Genomic DNA, 23,972 nt, shown 5'->3' on the forward strand with positions numbered 1-23,972 from the left:
ATAATGAAAATCTCCAGTTCGAAACCGCAGATACTTTCTGCAACCTAGCCTTATAGGCACATGAAGGCAAGCTTCCTTGAGATCTAAAGTTACCATCCAGTGATCTTTGCCCAGCAGAGGTAACAGTTGTTGTAACGTCAACATCTTGAACTTGGGAATGTCCAGATAAGTGTTGAGGATAGATAAATCCAAAATTGGTCTCCACGTGTTCCCCTTCTTTGGTACTAGGAACAGGCGAGAATAAAATCCGAAGCCCCTTTCTGATACAGGGACTGGCTGAATAGCCCCTATCTGGAGTAACTGAGAAACTTGCTTGTGAGCCTCTTTTCTTTGTGGAGGAGGAACATCTGGCATGCCTTTGAAAGGGGGCATTGTGTGGAAATAAAATCTGTAACCGTGATGAATGATATCCAGCACCCATCTGTCTTGAGTGATTAAATCCCAATTTTCTTTGAAAAGAGACAGTCTTCCTCCCAAAGGAGCTGCCAGACGAGAATCCACTGGCAGCTGAAAAGGCAGGTCATTGGGTCTGCTTACGAAAGGACTGACCCCTGCCCTCACCAGAATTCTGAGCAGGTGAACTCTCTGATCTAGGCCTAAACGAACCTTGAGCCCTGCCCCTACCACGTCTAGACCTACCCCTAGACTGGGAACCATAAGCAGGATATGTCCACCCCTTAGCAGGCCAATTTCTACTAAACTTCGGAGGCTGCACCTGCAAAAAATCTTTAACAGTCTGCATAGACTTAGCTTTGTCCTCCATTTTCTTTAAAACTGCTTCCACAGGCGGTCCAAACAACACATCAGACTGTAAAGGAGCATCCAAAATCCTGGTCTTAACATGCTCAGCTAAATTCTGATCCTTCAACCAGGCATGTCTGCGAAGAACAGAACTAGTAGCAGCCACCCTCGAGGAGGCCTGAACAGCATCAAAACCACACTGCAAAGAATGCTTACCCACTTGTTCAGACACATGAACCAAATCCAGCAATTCTTTACACTCAATACCTTCCGCCAAAGCATCCACCTTAGATTTCAATTGTGAAAGGAGATAATTCTGATATTTTAGCATATGAAACTGACAATTCAACGCCCTCATGGCTAGAGTGGAAGAAGTATATACTTTCTTACCCCACCTATCCAAAGCCCTTGCCTCTTTATCAGAGGGTACAGGATTTTTAACCACAGAAGCTTTAACACCTTTAGGCCCCTGAGAAACAGTTTCTGGGTCCGCCCTAGGACTCTTAAACAAATACTTATGAGCTTCGGGCACCCTATAATACCTATCAGGCTTAACAGGAGCAGGAGGCAAGGAGTCAGGATTCAGGGAAGCCTCTGCAAAAACATCCTCCACCACATTCAACACAGGAGGAATAGCTAAGGGCCTATGCTGGGGTAAAACAAGAATTCCCTAAGCCTTTTCCTGGAATCAGAGTAATCCTGGCCTTCCCATTTAAAGTGCTCCCTCATGGAGTGAAGAGTCTCTGAAAATGAAAAATCCTCAGGAGGAGAAGCTGTAGGAGTGGAATCATCCACATCAGAATCAGAATAAGTAGGAAACTCTTGTAAGTCGTCCACAGAAGACTCTGAAGCCTGTGAACACTGTTCAAAACTATCAAACTCCTGTTCCACCCTAGGCCTCTTATCAGGCGGGGGCATAGAACCTCTAATCAGAGTAATCAAATCTTCTGCCATTTTAAGCATATGTTTCTTAGGCACAGAGCCCGAAATGCTAGGAGAAGCCCCCACAGAAGCTGAACTTGGCCTACCTCTAAAAGAAGCTTTGGCAACAGAAGGAGAGGCCCTAACTACCTTGGGAAGAGAGGGAAGAACAGTTACCTGAGAAGCCCCCTCAGCCTGGCCTACCTCCTGAGAGGGCACATCCTGTAACAGTAAAGTATCTGCCTGAGACTCCATAGAGACTCCTGGCAAAACCTCTGGCTCCCCTGAGCCTTCTAAAGAACCGACGTCCGGGACTGCCGGTTCCTCACCCCTAGGCTTCACTGTTTTGTCCTTGCGCTTCTTAGTTGAAGCGGGCGTCGGAACATCCGACGGCATATTATAATTGCAACGCTTCCCAAACACTAACCTAGCACAATCTAGCCTCCTCTTAATAGTGCGCTTGTTAAATCTAGCACAAGAGCGGCAACCAACAACGTCGTGCTCAGGCCCTAAACAAGGTATACACAATGTATGATAATCCCTATGCGGTATCTGCTTCCCACAAGAAATACAGTTATTCACTTTTTCTGACATCCGGTTAAATACTGAGGCAAGAAAAACAGAAAATCTTCCCCAACCGGGTTACTTAGCCAACTCTGTTTCGGTCTGAAACTCCGGTTTCGGAAAATCTCAGAACGCCAACCTGCACTCGCAAAATTGCTTCTGCATCGGACCATGCGGCAAAAAAGACTGAGGAAATGGCGTCGGTCATGCGCATTAGTACCCTGACGTACTGACGTCAGTCTAAGGCGCCATGACCGACGTCAGCCTTATACTCTGGTATTCGGGCCGACTGGGACGCGGACTATACCCAATAGTCAGGACTGCAGCAATGGAAGACGAAGAACATCTGTACAGCTCATCAGATTAGGAAATGAAAGCACAACTGCAGGTTGTCAAACGTTTTTCAGATGATATAACAATGTCATTTGGTCTTGATAAATTTGCAAAAGCAAACCTTTAAAGCAGGAAAACTGCAGCACCAGGAAAACATCAGTCTGGGACAAGAATGTGATATAAAAACTTGAGGAAGAGGGAGTGTATAAATATTTGGGAACTGATGAAGGATCAACAATAAAACACGAACAAATGTGAATAAAATTTAGTAAGGAATACTTTAGAAGACTTAAACTAATTCTGAAAACAGCGTTGACATCTAGGAACAAAATCCAAGCTATAAACCAATTTGTTCTTCCTGTCCTAGCTTACAGTTTTGGAATGACTGGCCTCAAAATGTGTTGGATAGACTAGAGGGGAAAACAAAAAGGATGCTTCATGCTCACCAAATGATTTATAAAAAAAAAAAAAAAAGAAAATCAGTGCATTCCCTGTTCTTAAGGAGGGATGGGCCTCCTTGCAATTGATTACATGTATAGATCTGCAATTGTGGGACTCCACACATCTGCTTACCTCATAAGACCCAAATGTAGTGAAAGTTTTGAAACATGAGGAGAATAAATCTAAGATGACTTCTCTAATTAATCTAGCAGAAGCATACTGGCATCAAGAACGAATGGAAATCAAACCAGAAGTAGATAAAAATCAGGCAGCAACTGAATGTGCCAAAAAAATAAAAGAAAGAATATTAGGTGAAGGACCAGATGAAATGGAAAGAAACGTGGAAAATGCATAAATATAGTTGCAAGTATAGAAAATTTCTGGAAGAACCTCATGTTGATCAGGAATGAATGCAGGAATTGTTAAGGAGAGGCGAATTCAAACCAAGAGATGAAAGATTAATATTGGTGGCCCAAGACAGTGGACTAAGTACACGTTGGTTTACAAAGCCCATTGAACATGTGGGAGAAATGCACAAAAGTATGTTTTGTTAAAACCAAACCAGAAACAGTCACACACCTTGTTGCTGGTTGTGACATACTAATGGCAGAAGGACTGTATATTGAAAGGCATAATAATGTGGCAAGATTGTTTCATTGGGGATTATGCAAACATTATGGTACTGAAGTGGCTGAAAAATACTAGAAACATAAGCCACAAAGCATCATAGAAAATAAGTTTACGTCACGTGGAATCATCCCATTGCCAACAGTGCAAAAGACAGATGCTAGAAAACGGAATATAGTGGTCCATGAAAAGAAGACAAAAGTAGCATTAATCACTGAAATCGCCACACCCAGTGACTAGTGTCTTGCTTACATTGAGACACAGTCATAAAATATCAAGATTTGCAGGCAGATACGAAAGCAACGTGGAAGAAAGATGCTCACAGTCTCTACAGTAGTAGGAGCAATGGGTCTTATAAAAAAAAAATCTACAATCCAATGTAGATATGTTACCAATATATGTAACTCCGTACGTACTGCAGGAGTCATTACTGGGCACACTACGGGTGCTGCGAAAAGCACTTCTGGCTGACATCAAAGACTGATACAATACTAATTTAATGAACTTTAAATATACTTTGACTTAGGAATGGGGCCCATTCCTGTCTATTACAAACCCAAAAGACTTGGAGAAGTATAAAAAAAAAAAAAAAAAAAAAGAAGTATACTTTTTGCACTTGATTTGCATTGTACTGCATTTATACATTTGTTTCATTCTTTATTGCTGGCCTCTGTCCTTTGTATTCTGTCTGCATTGTTTGTTCTTCCTGCCCTGCTACCCAAGTGTTGTTGTATTCTTAAACGTGGTGACTTTGTAATTGCTGGCTCCTGCTGTAAAATTGATTTTGGTCACTCCCCCCATTCCCATCTCATTTTCTTTCTCAACTGAGTACAGGGAGATCATTGGGGAAGGACTGATCCTTGCTTCTTTGATTTTGGACACTCCTCCATTACCATCTCAGCGTTCAGTCTACGGAGTACAGAGAGCGCATTTGGAAAGGCCAATCACCTTAATTTCTTAATCTTGAACTATCTTTTGTTTCCTCTCTCTCTCTCCACGTAATAAAAGAAAAAACAATACACCTTATTCAGCTGCTTTTACTGTAATTGTGTCCCTCCTACTATATCACCTATTTTTGCTGTGTGCTCTTAACTGTTCAAGTGCTTTTATTCTGCTGCATTTATTACTGCTTGTTAGTAGCCTGATTAAATTTACCTGTTATTCTTAGCATCTTAGTTTGGGTTTTAGCACTTGTGCTTCAGGCCAATTACTTTACATTTAAGAAGTTTTTTGTGGCTTGTGGACAAACCTGTATCAAAACCCTCTCTCCATAAATCCACCCAAGTATTTGGATCACTATGTCTGGATAATTTCCATCAGTTTCTCCTGCCAGACTGGTCGACGTAGGCATACTGAAGACAGTGTAGCAACTGCCTCATGTTTACTGACAGCCCTCTTCTCCTACCACATAATTCTTCTAATTGTGACAAATGCATTTACATCAGTAACTTGGAATCCATGCTCTCTCGCGCCACAGTCAGTACTCCTGACAAAGAGGAGACTGCTAGCACAAACACACCACTTGCATCATATAGCCAAGCACAACACACACACACACCTATGTAGAGTTCTTCAATAAAAACTTACCTAAACAGCAGAGACCTCCAAAACACATTCACAAACACTCCACACACAACACCAAACATATCACATACAGCAGACAACATACCAGTGTCTGACAAACACAGTCCATAAGGCAAAACAATAAACCATCACAGCCCACAAGGCATAACAATAAACCAAACATACTAGTTATTGGCAACTCAGTTGTGAGACACACCAATGTCCCCCTCACCAGGCTAGACAAGGAGAAGGTCACGGTCAGTAGTCTGTCTGCTGCCAGAATCCGCCACATCACACACACACATTTAAGTCTCTCCACAAGAAGTACAAGTATGACTCTGTCATTGTCCATGTTGGTGAGAATGACTTGAGAAGTACTTCCCTGGACTATATAAAGGGAGATATGATTGAGCTCCCAAAGTATGTGTCCCAAGAAGGTATGACCCTAGTCCTAAACAGTATCCTACCTTCACGAAGAATATTATCACAATACCAAAAAATATAACTGACTTCAACAACTGGCTTAGTTTCTGGATCATGCAAGGGGGATCCAGTATCTGTCTGCCTGGGATGACATGGTTGACAGGCCTTGATGCTTTGCCAGAGATGGCCTCCACCTGTCACCACTGGGATTCCAGATCCTGGCCAAGGCTCTCTCCTCCCCCCATTCCGCCTTTTTTAGGCAATGTCCCAAACACAAATCTTCCAACATAAAAGATCTGTCAAAAAGCAAATTGAAGGTCATGCTGCTTAATGCTAGGAGCCTTAACCTGAAAATGCACTCACTGAAGGCTCTCCTTGTACTGGAAGATGCCAGTGTCTCTGTGGTCACGGAAACTTGGTCAAGGTCTGCAGAGAGCACCCCGGCCTTACCAGGCTATAACTCATTCCACACATTCTGACCCCAAAATGTGGTTGGGAAGACTAAAAGTAGTGGAGTCTCTATCTTCATTAAGGACAGACACACCTCCAGACTGGTTTGCCAGCATGATGCACTAGAACTACTCCAGTTGGGCAAGACACTCATCCAAGTTAGAGCCAGCTACAGACCCCCTCTATGACTCAGGACACCCAATCCTCTTACCTGGATCTACCTGACTCCATCAAGGTACCCCCTAACACCCTGATCTTTTGTGACTTCAACTACCCCACTACAGACTGGGTGAACTATTTCTGCACTAATGCACTCATTCAAAGATTCCTTGACTTCATCAGTTCTAACACACTAGACCAGCTTGTCTCATCTCCCAAAAGGGGACATAGCATTCTGGACTTGGTTCTCACCAACATGAGCGACCGCTACACCAATCCCATAATATGCTATCCCCTCTGATCAGATCATTGGACTGTCTAGTTCAAAGTTTCTATCCCACCAACACCCCCCCCCCGCTGTAATCAAGCTAAAAAAACTTCTCAAAAGCTAACTACAACCTCCTAAGGGAGGATTATCTGTAGTGCCACACCACCACCCCCCCCCCCACAGGATGCAGACAACTATGCTGAACAGTATGACAATGCAGTATATATGCACCTGTACAACTGCATAGACTCAGCCATACCCAACCGAACTAAAACCTGCTCCTCAAGGAAACAAACCGGTTTTGGTGGACATACTCTATCAACAGACTTTACAACAAAAGGAATAAACTGTTGTCCAAGGGTAAAAAGGAACCGATTCTAAATTGGAAAAATCTCTTCTTAGCCTCAACAAGCAAATTAGATCACTAATGAAAACCTACAAAGCCACCAAAACAAAGGGAAACCTCAAAGCCTTCTTCAGTTACTTCAGGAACCTCCATGGCAAAGCCCAGGCTTGTTCCGAATTAGTAGGTTTATAGGTAGGTACTAGGCTATCGGCCCAAGGGTCTACGTAAGCCTAGCCAGCAAGGTTCCACAGCTTACGCCACCCAAGAAAGTTATTTTCCTGCGCCACTGTCCAGCAGAGAGACAGAAGTGATCCCTAGGGTGTATTTCCTATTTCCCATCCACTCATCAAGATTTTTCCTGAAGAGTGCTAATGAAGAACTTTGCTGGACATAGATGGGTAGCTTGTTCCAGAGTATAGGAAGTCTCTGGGACAGGAATCTATCCCTCCAGTGTGTCCTGTTTTTTGTGGTGACAAGGTTTAGGTCCCTAGAGCTTGTAGCTCGGAGGGATTGGGATTTCTTCAGGTGTAGCATATCCAACAGCTCTGGGTTTGACATAACTTTATATGTTAGGCACAGATCACCTCGGAGTAGGCGATATGCTACGGAGTAAAGCTTAAGTTTTTTGAGGTGGTCAGTGTAGGGCATTTGTTTGAGGCCAGTAATCCTCTTTGTGGGGTACTTCTGTGGCCTTTCCAGCTACTGCAGATGTCTTGTGAGGTACATTCCAAAAGGGGCGTTGTACTCTACAATGGGTCTAATGAGTGACGAGTAAAGGGGAACAATGACCTCTTTTTTCCTGGATGAGAACCCTTTTACTATGAGGTGTGCCACACAGAAGGACTTCCTGACTACTGTGGCGATGTGACTGTCAAAGGAGAGACTACTGTCCACCTGGGTCCCAAGGTCTCATCACGCATTCGGTGTTAAGTAGATTGCTGCCTATGTGGTAGTTCATGGGTACAGAGTTTTTACCAAAGAGGATGACACTGCACTTTTTGGCACTGAGCTGGAGGCCATGGCTCTGACACCAGGCATCTGTCTCAGTGAGGCCCTTCTGTAGGATGTCCACATCATTTGGGGACTTGACTATGGCTCCTAGTTTGCAATCATCTGCAAACTTCGTTAGCCTGTACTTCAGAAAAGTAGATGCCAAACAGGAGAGGTCCCAAGACGGAACCCTGTGGTAGTCCACTTGTCACTGCTTTGAGGTTAAAAAAGTAGATGCCAAACAGGAGAGGTCCCAAGACGGAACCCTGTGGTAGTCCACTTGTCACTGCTTTGAGGTTAAATTTGGAGTCTGCAACTTTAACACTGTGGGTTCTGTCAGTGAGCCAGTTGGCAACCCATCTTGTGACGTAGGGATTTATACCTAGTTTCGTGAGTTTAGCTATAATTCCAGAATGGGGGATGGCGTTAAAAGCCTTGGCGAGGTCAAGACAGGCTGTGTGAACCACCTTACCCACATCCAAGGCTTTGGGGACTACCTCAAAGAAGTCGATCAGGTTCAGGAGGCATGATCTGCCTTTCACAAACCCAAACTGGGTGGGATCCATAATTTGGAGGTTACCAATGTCTTTGTTTATGAGTTCCATGATGATACGTTCCATGGCCTTGCAGACCAGGCTCGTCAGGCTAACAGGTCAATATTTCCCGGGATCAGTGGTGGCTCAATCAGTACTTAGCAATATCACACTGATCCTGTTGATCTGCTACCAGATAGTTTCAGCACAAACTTCACCCCCCTGTTCCACCCCAAAGGCCCTTTTGACATCCCCAATACTTGTCCTGCACCGCACATCTCCATAGATCAAGTGTTAAAGGTTCGATCCAAGGCAAAGAATACAGTTCCCATGGGACCCGACTGTACCCCAGGTTGCATTCTGCACCATCTCCAGCAAGAACTGGCTTTGCCACTGATCACCCTATTCAACCACAACCCAAGTACAGGCTTCATCCCAGCAAAGTGAAGAAAGTACAGTTGTGTACCTACCATAAATGTAGATGTTCGAGTGTATTCACTGTTGCAGTCATTACAACTGGGTTATCCTGCTGGCAGGCTACCTGCAGTCGGCCCGAGTTCCAAAGTCTAGGTATGGCGTCGGTTGCTGTCGCCTCCTCCCTGACGTCAGTGCACTAGGGGTATAAAAGATGCAGCCGACGCAGTTTTCTTCAGTTTTTATTGCCCCAGATGTCAGGTGCCCCTAAAAAGGTACGCTAAAATATGCCAATAAGCATGCATACACAAAAAACAACTTTTCCTTCATCTACAAGCAAATACACCACATAGGTTGCATAGAATAAAGAAGTACAGATAAGTCCCAGCAAGGAAAAGGGGGATGGTGAGAGGGTAACCTAGACTGCAACAGTGAATACACTCGAACATCTATATTTATGGTAGGTACACAACTGTACTATGTTCATCGTGTTTCACTGCTGCAGTCATTACAATTGGGTTGAATCCCAAAGCTTAAGGTTGGAAGGCTGGATAAATAGGATTAGGAGAGGCTATCAGGCCCTGCAGAACTGCAGTAGCAAAGAGAGGTAAGTGATGGTGCGTTTTAAAAGTATGCACTGAACTCCAAGTTGCAGCCTCCTCTGAGGAAGGCTGCTGAAGTGGCTGCTGCTCTGGTTGAATGTGGCCTAATACCCTTAGGCACTGATTTGCCATGCTGTGAAGAGCAGAAATGAATGCAGTGGCCTATCCACTTTGAAATAGTCTGCTTTGAGATAGGCTTTCCTTGTGATCTGGCAGCATATGCCACTAGAAGTTGTTCAGTCTTTCTGAAAGCTTTGGTTCTGTCCAAGTAAAAGCGTAGCTGCCTGTGAATCTCCAAAGAATGCAGAAGTCTCTCACCCTTATTCTGTGGGTTTGGGTAAAAGGTAGGCAAATGAATTATTTGATTAAGGGCCACACTGGACACTATCTTAGGCATAAATGTAGGGTTTGTCCTTAGAGAAACCCTGTCAGGATGGAAAATGATAAAAGGTTCCACAGCCATGAGTGCCTGTAACTCAGACTCGTCTAGCGGAGGTTATTGCTAGGAGCAGAGCTGTTTTCCAGGATAAGAATTTTATATCAGCTGCAGAGGCTGGCTCAAAAAGAGGCAGTGTGAGTTTTTCCAAGACATAGTTGAGGTCCCAAGCAAGTATTGGTGCTCTCCTTGGAGGTCTTATGTTTTTGGCCCCTCTGACATACTGCCTTAGCAATGGATGTGAAAAAATAGGTGGTTCTGTATTGTAATGAGATGAAATGGCAGAGGCATGAATTTTAATTGATGAAAAGGAAAGGCCTTTATCCAGCATCTCAGTTAAGTATTGCAAAATCTGAGGAATATTTGGAACGGTCGTGTCAATACCTAGTGCCTGGTTCCAAGCACAGAATCTCTTCCATTTTTCTGCATAAGATTTTCTTGTGCTAGGCCTCCTGGCCTCCAAAATAACATCCATCACTGCTTTAGAGACAGGTGTGTCTTGAATGGTTACATTATCCACCATGCTGCCAGGTTTAAGGTCCCGAGTTGGCTGTGCAGTATCTGACTGTCTTGTTGGGTCAATAAGTGAGGAATTTGAGGTAATGTCCAAGCTGGGCATTGAGACAAGCTCTTTAGGATTGGGTACCAGTGCTGGCGGGGCCAGTCTGGGGCAATCAGTATCATTTTTGGCTTCTCTTGTCTGACCTTGAAGAGTACCTTGGGGAGGAGAGGCAGAGGAGGAAAGGCATATACTGTTAGGTTTTTCCAGCTGAAAGATAATCCACTTTCCATACTTGCTTGTGATACGTTCTTGTGCAGAATCTCTGTAGTTGGCAGTTGTGAGGGGAGGCAAACAGGTCTATGTCCGGGCATCCCCAGTTCCTTGTTATCATGCTGAAGACTTGTGGATCCAATTTACACTCGTGGGGATCCATTAGGTTTCTGCTTAGTACGTCTGCCAGAGTATTTATCCTTCCTGGCAGGAATTGTGCTTGCAGATGTACTTGTTAAGTCAGTGCTGTGTCCCACAAGTTCATGGCTAGTCTGCAGAGGGGGTAGGAATACGTGCCCCCCTGCTTGTTTATGTACCACATGACTGTAGTATTGCAAGTCTTTATCAGTGGTTGTCCTGGATGAAGTTGATCCTTGAAGGCTGTCAGGGCATTCTGAACAGCTAGCATCTCTTTTTGATTGATATGTAGATACATTTGACTTGCGGACCATGTGCCCTGAATACATCTTCCTGCCATATGGGCCCCCCAGGCATAATCTGATGCATCTGTTGTCAATGTCTGCCTGGCTGTGGGTGAGGTGAATGGCTGTCCTGTGTTGAGGTGACAGGCTTTTGCCCACCATCGAAACACCTGTTGCAGGCAGGGAATGAAAGGTAGTTATTGTTTCCAGGCTGTGGCAATGTTGAGTCCAAACACTTTTCAGATACCATTGAAGTTTCCTCATATGCAGTCTTGCATATGGTATTAGCAGTATGCAGGATGTCATGAAGCCCAATGCCTGCAGAATTTTTCTTGCAGATAACTGGGTCTTTGTTGCCAACATTTTGAAATAAGTAGTCAGTTGTCTGTGTTTGTCTGGCATGAGATAAGTCATCTGGGCAGTTGTATTTAAGCTTGCACCCAGGAACATGATCTCTTGAGAGGGTATGAGCTTTGATTTCTTTTCGTTTACTGTGTAGCCTAGACCTATTAGTAATCTTTTTACAAACGCCAGATGCTGTAGGAGGATGTCCTTACTCTCTGCTTGAATAAGGCAGTCGTCCAAGTAAGGATATATTTGTATTCCTCTGTCTACAAAATGCAATTACTGGTGCCAGGCATTTTGTGAAGACCCTGGGTGCAGCAGATAAGCCAAAGGGCAGTGCAGAGAATTGGTAGTGCATTGAGCCAGCTATAAATCTAAGGTATCTTCTGCACGATTGTCTGAGTGGGACATACAGGTATATCTCTTTTAGGTCTAAAGTCACAAGCCAAGCCTACTTGTCCAGCATAGGCAGAAGCTGCTGCAGAGTTAACATTTTGAATTTTGGAATATCCAGGATTGTGTTTAGGATAGACAGGTCCAGTATTGGTCTCCAGGCTTTGTCCTTTCTCGGTACCAAGAATAGCCTTGAGTAAAATCCTTGTCCCTGCTCTTGCTGTGGTACTTGCTGAATGGCTCTCATGTCCATGAGGGATGAAACTTGTTTTTGTGCCTCTGCCCATTGATTGAGTGGCAGGTCTGGCATACTGTTTGGCCTTGGCAGGGTGTGAAAGTGGGACCTGTAGCCTTCAGATACGATATTTAAGACCCATTTGTCCTGGGTGATCATGTGCCAATTTTGTGAAAAAAGTGCTAGTTTTCCCCCCAAAGGAGCTGCCAGAAGATAAGTGCTTTGTGCTGGCAGGGGAGGTCATTGTGACTGTTTCCTGTATGGCTGTGATTTTTCCTCTCCGTTTTTGGAGGTAGAAGCACCCCACTGTTTAGGCTGTATGATCCTTGGGGCTGTGATCTGCCTCTGGGGCGTCTGTATCTGCCTCTTTGTGGCCTGTCTGACACTGGAAAGGACCAATTCTTTGCAGGCCAGTTCCTGCTAAATCTGGGAGGCTGTACCTGTAAGAAATCTTTCACTGTTAGCATAGATTTAGCTTTGTCCTCCATTTTCTTCAACACCTCTTCTGCTTTAACACCAAACAAGGTATCATGTTGTAATGGAGCAACCAATAGCTTTGCTTTAACATGATCGGGCATATTCTGTTCTTTTAACCAAGCATGCCTCCTAATGACAGAAACTGTAAGTGCAGCCCTGCAGGAGGCCTCTAGAGAATCAAAGCCACATTGCAAAGTATGCCTTCCCACTTGTTCAGCTGCATGCAATAAATCCTGCATTTCTTTGTTTTCTGCACATTCTGAATTTGTCAACATTTTCTGTTTAAGCTGTGACATAAGCTATTGCTGATATTTAAGCATATGAAACTGACAATTTAAAGCTCTTACAGCCAAGGTAGCAGAAGTATAAATATTTTTCCCACATCTGTCCAGGGCCCTTGAATCCCTATCAGAAGGGATAGGGTTTTTTGCAGTGGAAGCCTTGAGCCCCTTGGGACCCTCAGAAATAGTTTCTGAGTCAGCAGCAGGGTTTTTGTAAAGAAATTTATGAGAATCAGGAACCCTGTAGTATCTGTCTGGCTTAACGGGAGCTGGTGGTAAAGAGTGAGGAGACAGACCGGACTCTGAAAATACATCATCTACAATGTCTAAAACAGGAGGAATAGCAAGGGGCCTGTGCTGGGGTAATAAAAGAAAGTCTCTGAGCCTTTTCTTGGAGTCTGAGTAATCTTGGCTCTCCCAATGGAAATGCTCCCTTATAGAATGCAGGGTCTCCCCAAAAGAATAATCCTCGGGAGGTGAAGTTGAAGGGATAGATTCTTCAGCAACAGAATCCTCATAGGGAGAAAGGGAATATTCCTGTTCAGAAGAGGAATCAGAAGAAATGGAAACCTGATCTGAGGATTCATATTCTATTTCTTGCCTAGGCCTCTTATCATCAGGGAGGAGGCGACAGCAACCAACGCCGGACCTAGACTTTGGAACTCGGGCCGACTGCGGGTAGCTTGCCAGCAGGATAACCCAATTGTAATGACTGCAACAGTGAAACACGAACATCTGCCACTGTCATCCCCTTCCACAAAGGTGGTGCCACTACTGACCTTGGAAATTATCGCCCCATTAGCTTGACAAGTCTGATCTGTAAAGCCATGGAGCATATTATTATGGATCTCATAAACAAGGACAATCTACAAGCACCTGACCTCACCTAGTTTGGATTTGTCAAGGGCAGATCTTGCCTGTTGAACCTGGTTGACTCCTTTGAGACCGTCACCAAGGCCCTGGATGAAGGAAAGTCAGTACATACAGCCTACCTTGACTTGGCCAAGGCCTTTGACGCAATCCCCCACTTGGGCATCATCGAAAAGCTAACACAACTTGGCGGAATTCATAGTCTTATCAGGTGGGTGGCCAACTGGCTTACCGACAGGACTCTCAAGGTCAAAAAAGGCACCTCCACCTCTGACAGCAGACCTGTCAATAGTGGAGTTCCCCAGGGATCTGACCTGGGACCCCTACTCTTGGCATCTACTTCACGAGGTCCAGGCAAAGGCAAAAGGCTTGTGGCTCAACAAGTTTGCGGACGACTAAGTTGAGGGCTGTCACTGACTCCCCAAATGATGTTAACATACTGGAAGAGGATCTCAAAGCAACTGATGACTGGTGCCAAAGTCATGGCCTCAAGCTAAATGCAAAAATATGCATTCATACCATTCAGCAAAAACACAGTCCCTACGGATTACCACATTAGCGGCAATCCCCTAAACACATAACCTGTGGTGAGAGACCTGGGTACTCGGGTTAATAATCTCACATTAGACCACTGCTGCTACATGATGGTCTAATGTGAGATTATTAACCTGGGTACTCAGGTTAATAATCTCACATTAGACCATAATGTAGCAGCAGTGGTCAGAAAAGCGTTTTACTTGGTTCATCTCATGAGTAAAGGGACTGCATCCAGAAAAAAAGGAGGTTATTACCTTTCTATACTCCTACTCCTCTCTCATCAGACCAATAATTGAGTATAATGCCCCATTTGTTATGTACCTCTCCAACCATCTGCACCAACTGGAAAGGCCACAGAAATACCTCACAAAGAGAATCCATGGCCTCCAATACCTGTCCTACGTGGACAGGCTCAAATCACTATCAAACTACTCCGTATCGTACAGGTTGCTCAGAGGTGATGTGTCTCTCGCCTACAAGGCAATCTCAGACCCTGACCTACTAGAGATGCTCCATATCCTTAATTGTAATTCCTCATGCATTACCCACTCAAAAGGCCTGAATCTAATATGCAACATCAACAAAACCGGCTGGAGAGACAGGCTGGACTCCCAGAGGCTGCCCCATCTCTGGAATAGACTTCCCATTGACATCACAGAGTACCTTGCTGACCCTCTTCAAGCGCAACCTTGACGAGTGGATGGGAAACCACAAATTCATCCCAGGGGTTTCACCTGTGTTCTTCAGTGACAGGTGCTGACTGAGGTTTCTTTTTAGGGTTAAACTCTTGGCTAGGTTTGTAAAGGCCTCAGGGCCATTCGCCAAGTAACCTCCTATGATCCTACGTAACAATATATTTTTTAGGACTGCCCAAAGTTAGAAGTATTACAAGAATAACTTCAAAGGTTAATTGGATAGTTATTACAACAGTGGATTTTTTTTTAGGTACTTCCTGACCAAAGCAACTGGAAAGGACACAAAGTTATTACTGGAGCTAATTATTGGCAAACTAATTACTAGATCCATCCATCACCCCCTTTTTTCCATTTTTGCACATGTCGGGGTGTCACTTCAACAGTCACAATCACCTAGAGCCAAGGAAGAACAAAAATTCAGACACGAACAAAGGCTGAGGAGATGCTAGGAATACGGCAAGGTATACAGGACTGAGGGGCTATTAGCAACAAGTCTGAGGCATATAAACATCTGGTACCCATGGCTGCAGTGGTTAGAACAGAGGGGATGGGTCTGATCCAACGAGGTCTTACAATGGAGAGAAAGTACAGCTTAACTATTTTAGTTCCCTCCACGAATGTACAAAGACAGATGATGTATCATTTTGATTACTGTACGGTGATGCTTTAATTCTCTGTATGTTTAAACTTTTTGGTTAATTAAATGCTTTTGGGCTCTGTGAATGTATAATATGAAGGACACTTAATTACCTGACTAACATGTTAATTAAGTATGAATAAAGTTACTTTTCTAAAAAACCCACAAAGGAAAATTACTTAAAGGGGACCAGCTAGCAAAGCTAAGTGCAATGCTTCAATGGAAAGAATTACAGTTAGCATAAAATATAGCTCTGCTTTAGTTTGTAGCTAAATCAGAATACGGCAAATACTTAGAAAAAATGAATTAATGGTTTACAGGAGGAGCAACTACTGACATTAAGGTCTAGTATATAATGACAGCCAACAAATGACTAAATCACAATAGGGATTTACTGTCAACGCGCACATCAAGCAAAAAAAGACATCCTTATAAATTCTGCCTCAACTATATGCCGCTTAAGAAAATCTATCTTCCTCTGCAACACTGAAAAGTAATCTGGAAACATGCAAACATTCTGCAACAAGCAAGTCATGTTAATCACAGAAGCAGCATGCACAGAAAATATGCTATATATTGACTGTTACCAGAAATGCCTAAGCAAAATTCTTCTAGGTGTGTGCGTGTATATGTATGTGAATATGGTGTTATACACGTACTATCATTTAAACAACTGCAGAAATTAGCTTTACCTCCCCCCCCCCCCCCTTAGAATATCCATTTTCATAACCCGGAAAAATCAGTTGTAGCTTGCATCTTACTAATCCATTTGTACTCAACTGAAATACATCCTGAGGAAACTTCTCACTTGTTTGGCTTAGCCTCTACTTGAACTTGCAGTTTTTTTGTACATGCCAATAACTTCAGAAACAGATGGTCAAACACACTGCGCATTGTGTTGACAACCATTAAAGAAAATTTCAATATTTAGCCCATTTCAAGCTTTTCAAAAGTATGATCAATTCAGTGCAGACTATTAATATCACAATCCAACCATCCATTCACAACCCCTTTTCCCATTTTTAAACAGGGGACTGGGGTGTCACTTCAAAAGTGACAATCAACTAGAGCCAAGGTTCACACTGCCAGATGGCTAGCCTTGCCACGGATAATAGTATAATCTTTCTGAACAGCCATTTGTTTTGTAACTTTAACTACAAATCTAGTGTTGAACACGGCCATCTGCTCCTACTATTGGGTCAAATAAGGTCACCAAAATTCAAACAGTGCATTGGAAAACGACTTTCATATCAAGACACTTTTCAAAGCATGTTATGGAATATCGGCTACCTAAAACTGGATTCCACAAAAACCTGGACATGGAATACCTGCTCAGGCAACATCTAGTTCTAGTGGGTGGTTGGAGTCGATGCACTGTTACCAGCGCAAATAAAACCAGGGTGAAATAACATGAAGGTGGTGTAGGTTTCACTATTGTCAATCTTAACTTACTGTGCAGTCAGAACTAGTGCATTTCTGATTCTCTACACAGTAACAAAAATGCAAAAAAATGTATTCATCTCAGCTAATTCCAAGAGAATGCTCTCTAGTGCATGTAACATATGGGTCCTCCTTGTGTGCTCTCTTATGAAATCTCAAATTTTTGTGCCAAGGGGACATACGCCTCCCTTAATCACACATACAGTGACTCTGCAATACGGTGAGGAGTACATGCAAAGTTACACATGCACGCGCACGAAAATTGGAACTTGACTTCAGATCATACCCAAGGGTTATTTCCATAAGAAAAAAAACTCTAGCTAATAAATCTAGAACATTACAAACTAAAATATACTTAACATGACATCTTGCAGTGATATAACAGCAACTGAAGCATCCCATGCACAAGTGAAAGGAGACAAGGATAATGCATCTACTGCACAGGATGCTCTTAAAACTCAATTTGATAGGGTGAACCTTCACTTAACTATTGTATATGACTACAAAATATATTACCATCACTTAATACTTATTTCAAATAACTATGCATCATTCACAGACACCTCAGGATCTAACGTCATCCCCTTTCAAAAATCCTTAAGGAACAACATTAAAAGAACATGTGTGTGTATAGGGAGAAAGTTGAACCCTCCCCCACAAAGACCGCTTAAGTCACAACCTCTGGGCATTAACAATCACAGCACTGAACTTTTAAAAAATCACAGCAAAGGTTCACAGAGAAGCAATTTGTCATTTTTCGTAACAGAATGCTTTCAATTACTAGGTCATAATTAATTCTAATGAATCCTTACACAAGTTTAGTTCAGTTACTTAATAATGCATGTTTCCTTAAGCAGGTGTAACTTTGAGGAGCATCGGTTAATCTAGGAGTATCAAGCCTATATTAGTGAGCAAAACTCCAAGTAATATGCATAAATCACAATGACATTCACTCTAATTACAGTGAATATAAAGTGTACACATCCCTGTTAAAATGCCAGATTTTTGTGATATCAAAAATTGAGACCACAATAAATCATTTCAAAATTTTTCCCACCTTTAATGTGACCTATAACCTGTACAGTTCAATTGAAAAACAATCAAATCCATTAGGGGAAAAAAATATAAAAAAAACGTACAATAAGCTGGTTGCGCAAGTGTGCACACCCTTAAACTAATAATTTGTTGAAGCACCTTTTGATTTAATTATACCATATAAAGAATGCTGTATGAGCAATACTCCAAATTAGGGTTGAAAGATATCTTAAGGGCCAGGTAGAGATAAAAGGTCTTTCACACTACGAAGAAAAAAAAAAAAAAAGGTCTTTTAGTGCAGAACAGCAGGGAGTTCCGCATTACGCGCAAGTGACTCTGCTTTGACTGATTTGATTGGTTTGTATACCGGCATATGAGCCAATCAAAATTTTGCAAAACAGAGCCTCTTTTGTTCAAGAGGGAGCAGCCTGCTGTTCCGCACTGAACAGCAGTGGCTCTACTTTGCAATTTATGACTGGCTCATACACCGGCATATGGGCCAATCAGAAATTGCAAAGCGGAGGCCGTTTCACCGGGATTTTAACTGGCAGTGCGGGACTCAGGATTGGGCTGCTGATCCCAGGACAGTCCAGCTCAAATAAGGATGTCTGGCAACCCTGAGTGTACTAGCTAACCAGTTAATATGCAAACATCTGCCAAGGACATCATCTTGTAATAAATACTCAAGGCAACACTCCTCAAAATCCCCAACTAGGTAGAATTTCACTTCATCCCAGTTATGTCTTCCATATTGTATACAGTAAGTTCTGTGTTCCTTTAAAATACTTATTCTTTATTTAACATTTTTAACAATATCCCTTCACTTCACTCTTCTTCTGTCCTTAATCTAACCACGCCTACCTACTGCCTCCTGTACTATGTACTTCATTACTGTTACTGACTCATTGCTATCTTCACCCATTTTGTTTGCATTCATAATACTTTGTTAACTTGCTCATCTACTGTCATTTATATTTGTTTGGGCTGAGAATGAAAAAGGCCGATATGAACAGTGCTTATCTACCCCAGTTAGGAAAATGAATGAATGAATGAAATGCTGTATTTTTCTTTCAGTGAAAGAAAACAAGTGACAGCAATCCCTTTGGAAAGCTTTTGCTTGGCAAGTGTCAAACCCTTCCTCCTACAAGGAAAGCAAAGAATTAGATAATACTTGTAAAATACACTAAACCCAACAGGGTAAACTACTAGAAATAAACAAAACTATAAAAATTCACGGACTGCACCAAACCACTTTAATGAAGAGCTGATAAGGCTCCAAGATACTAAGCGCTTCCACCATCAAAACTAATGGCTTCTTCAGAGTAAAAGGAGCATACAATCACATTGTTTAAATGCAAAGTTCCACTTATACATTAACCAATCACCTTTCTTGCTTGATTGTCAATCACACTAACGTACATTGTGTTGTAGTGTTGGTTACAGCATAAAACATGCTTACAAAGCATAACATAAAAAACATATATTTATATTATGTACTTGTTTTTTGCATACCAATTAGTACCTTTACTAAAACCTGATTTTGATTATTACAAACCTTACCCCCCCAAAAATACCCAAAACAAAATGACTTCAAACAACCATTGCCCTTTGTTTTAAAATGGGCTTGATAGAAATATGGTCGTTGAGTCCAGGGTAAGTTGTTGCATTTAATATCACCTGCCATTTTAATTCTAAAAATTCAACTCTAACATTGTTGTCACCACCTCTCTCACTTGTCAATATTCGGTCAACTACAAAGAATATAAACTTTTTGAAATTGACACAATTCTTACAATGTAAATATAATGCATTATGATTGTCTTTGTTTTTTATAGCCCTCTGATGCTCTGCTACCCTTTCCCTTAACTCGCATATGGTTTTCCCCACGTAAAAACCTGCACATGTTGTACGTGTTGCTAAGCAGACAACCTTCTTACAATTACAACTACATTTGCCTGGGCATGGAATAATTCTATTGTAACCCCTTACAGTCACATATGGCCCATCGTTAATGTATCTACAGTACCTACAGGATCCACATTTATGAACTTGTAAATCTAACTTTTGATCTCTCTAATAAATTATTTACGTTTAAACCTCTTGAAAATATAATTTTTGGTGTTTGACCTAACTCTTTTTTGATGTCCATGTCAAAAGCTAAGTCCCAAGATTTTCCAACAATATCTATAATATTGGATGTCTGAAAGTTATATTTCAAGACAAGAGCTCTAGAATCAAACAGTTCAGAACGAAAGGGTTTTGTTCCCTCCATTACATCAATAGTCTCACTAATTTCTAAAAAGATAGGTTTAAATGTCTACCTTCTTTTCGTCACCTCTTTCTTAACTGAAATCAACTATTTCAGTGGGTAACCTCTATCAAGAAACATTCCTATTAGTTTATACATCTCAATTTGATAAATCTTGTCATTACTTACAAAGCATGATAATCGAACCATTTGCCCTTTAATCACACTTCTGTGTTGATGTAATGGATGGCAACTTGAAAAATGCAAAAGTGAATTACTATATGTCTCCTTTCTATAAATATTACTTTCCAAACCTTCTGGTGTTTTAATAAGCTTTATATCCAAAAAATCTATTGTTTTGTTGTCCCACTTGAACGTAAAAGAGAAAAATGGGGTAGTGGTGTTAAGATATTCAACAAAATTCCTAGCTTCATCTTCATTTCCCCTCCAAAGAATCAGTATATCATCTAAAAAACGATTATATACTACAATATGTTCAAAAAAAGGAGAAGGGAAAAGAAATGTTTCTTCCCAATGGAGAAGTACCAAATTCACAAAAATGGGGGCACATTTGGCCCCCATTGCCACCCCTGATATTTGATGGTAAATTTCTCCCTCAAATATCATGTAGTTGTTTTTAAGCACAAGTTCCATGAAGTTAACTACATCATTCAACTTTACAGCAGTCAGATATTTACTTTTCAAAAGGCTTTCCCTAAAATATTCCAACCCCTCTTCTTGTGGTATTGTTGAAAATAAGTTAACCAAATCGATTATAAGAAATGACCAATTCAAATCACTTTTGTCCACCCTATTTAGTCGCTGCAGACAATGCCATGAATCCTTTAGTATATGCCCAAAATTGTTCAGCAAACCCTGCGTATTCCTATCTACATATGCTGCTAATGGTTTGGTCTTGGACCCCCTTGCTGCCACTATCGGTTTAAAAGGGGGGTCCATTCATATTTTTATGGATTTTAGGAATGCCGAACACCGCAGGTGTAATTGGGTGTTCAACTAACAAAAATCCATATTCTTTTTCTTGTATCCCCCCTTCCAACAAGATATCCATTAGGAATACATCAATTTTGTGGTATGCTATGTTCATCTCACATCTAGAGGCTCTCTGGTATGTGGTGTCATCATCTAAAATAGCTTGCATTTTAGCTACATAATCAAATCGAGCCATGACGACAACCCCATCCCCTTTATTGGGCTTCATTATTCTGACTTCTTTATTTGTGGTCACTTCTTTCAATGCTAGCCTCTCCAACTCTGTAAGATTATCTTGTTCCCTAAATTTGTTCCTTTCCAAATATGTTCGTATATTGTTAACAGATAATTTCTCAAATATTGCCACATCTTTATCAATGGGTGGAATGAAAGTACTTTTCCTAGTCAATGATGAAGAAATAAAATTTCTCTGTAAATTTTGTCTTTTGAAATATAAAGCTAAGCTCAACTGCCTAGTATATATTTTCAAACTAGTGAACATGTCCACAATGTTGTAACAAAACACAGGCACATATGTAAACCCCTTTCCTAATAAGTCATGGTACATTTCTTTTATTTCCAAGGTACTGAAATTATAAATAGTGAAGACAGCTTTTGTACTCACCTCACATCTAAATTCAGCTGTGTCGTTGTCACAAGAAAATATACTCATTGAAATATTGCTAACAAAACTGTCAGCATCACATATAAATTCAACATCATCAGAATTACAATCCAATGTACTTGAAAACACATCACTGACATTATTATTGATGTTAATAATTTCGCTATTTGAAACAAAGTTCAGTCCCTGGGTTATCTCCGCCTCCGGTTGTTGTTGTACCACCGCCCCCTCGTGTTGTGACGGTTGTTCCCTTGTTGTTGATTGTAATGGGAGCCATTCGACTGGTTCCCTAAACCACCCCCCCATTTTGTTTCTCAGGCGTTCTGATCTCCTTGGTCCCGGAGAGGTTTCTAAAAAAACAGACTGTTCATCATTACATTCCCCAGAATCATGGTTACAATTATCATCATAGACATTGTCTAAACTGCTGTACTTTTGCCCGTTACTTGGACCATATTTATTGTTGACCTTGTTGTTATTAGGCCCAAAATTGTATGCCATATTGTTCTTGTAGTCCAAGTCTCTAGATAACTTTGTCATTTTAGTTTTAACATTTTTTTATCTACAAACTTTCCAATATTACTAAGCACCACATTGTACTGTTTAACATACTGAAAAAACAATAAATCACTAGTGATACTTTCATTCAAAGTTATTTCTTTTTCAAGTATTTCCAACTTACTCATACAAGTCCACCAGCTGCTTGTAAGCCGTGGATCCTTTTTCAATACCATTCAGTAATTTGTTAAACCTGAGCCCTTTTGGTACTTGCTTCAAAGAGATGGATTTGGAAAGAAATGCATTATTCAATTGTAGACCCCGAAATCTTCGACAAATTTTCTAACTGCTTTTTTAGAGATGGTGTCAGACAAACCCTTCCCTCCTCATTCGAGACCGAGAAGTCAACATCCGGAATACGCAGCCACTGCTGGATATCCCTTCGGTTCTGCTGGGTTCCTTCGTTGTTGGTAATGCCTCCATCGTCATCGATGTCTAAGGCTGGGATGGAATGCAACGTGAACAGTTGGGCTTGCGACTCCGTCACAGTCGCCTGAGAAGAATTCCCAGTATCCACCTGGATCTGCGCAACGTCCTCGTCTTCTTAACTGAAGCAGTTAATTCAAGAATAACTGCTTCCATAGATAGCTAAATAAGAACAAATCCTCAAAAAATGCTGGTGAAGCCGAGAAATAACACTTGTGAAATACACTAAACCCAACAGGGTAAACTACTAGAAATAAACAAATAAAACCATAAAATTCATGGACTGCACCAAACTGCTTTAATGAAGGGAAAGCCTTCTGAAAAGTAAATATCTGACTGCTGTAAAGTTGAATAATGTAGTTAACTTCATGGAACTTATGCTTAAAACCCACTACATGACATTTGAGGGAGAAATTTACCATCAAATATCAGGGGTGGATGGGGGCCAAATGTGCCCCCATTTTTGTGAATTTGGTACTTCTCTATTGAGAATAAACATTTCTTTTCCCTACTCCTTTTTTTGAACATATTGTAGTATATAATCGTTTTTTAGACGACATACTGATTCTTTGGAGGAGAAATGAAGATATTCAACAAAATTCCTAGCTTCATCTTAACACCACTACCCCATTTTTCTCTTTTACGTTTAAGTGGGACAACAAAACAAAAGATTATTTGGATATAAAGCTTATTAAAACACCAGAAGGTTTGGAAAGTAATATTTATAGAAAGAAGACATATAGTAGTTCACTTTTGCATTTTTCAAGTTGCCATCCATTGCATCAACGCAGTGTGATTGAAGGGCAGATGGTCCAATTGTCACGCCTTATAAGTAATGACAAGATTTATCAAACTGAGATGTATAAACTAATAGGAATGTTTCTTGATAGAGGTTACCCACTGAAATTGTTGATTTCAGTTAAGAAAGAGGTGACGAAAAGAAGGTGGACATCATTTAAACCTATCTTTTTAGAAATTAGTGAGACTATTAACGTAATGGAGGGAGCAAAACCCTTTCGTTCTGAACTGTTTGATTCTAGAGCTCTTGTCTTGAAATATAACTTTCAGACATCCAATATTATAGATATTGTTGGAAAATCATGGGACTTAGCTTTTGACATGGACATCAAAAAAGAGTTGGGTCAAACACCAAAAATTATATTTTCAAGAGG

At 41.5% G+C, this 23,972-nt stretch overlaps 1 protein-coding gene across 1 annotated transcript in view; it reads right to left on the minus strand.

The window, feature by feature from the left end:
• The window catches only part of DOCK5 (dedicator of cytokinesis 5), a gene marked incomplete in the record, with an annotated part of 3,482,443 nt that overhangs the window by 2,237,915 nt on the left and 1,220,556 nt on the right, over window positions 1–23,972 (minus strand).

Source organism: Protopterus annectens, chromosome 9.part0, assembly GCF_019279795.1.
Source record: "Protopterus annectens isolate FY-2018-M chromosome 9.part0, PAN1.0, whole genome shotgun sequence".
NCBI classification, from domain to species: domain Eukaryota; kingdom Metazoa; phylum Chordata; order Ceratodontiformes; family Protopteridae; genus Protopterus; species Protopterus annectens.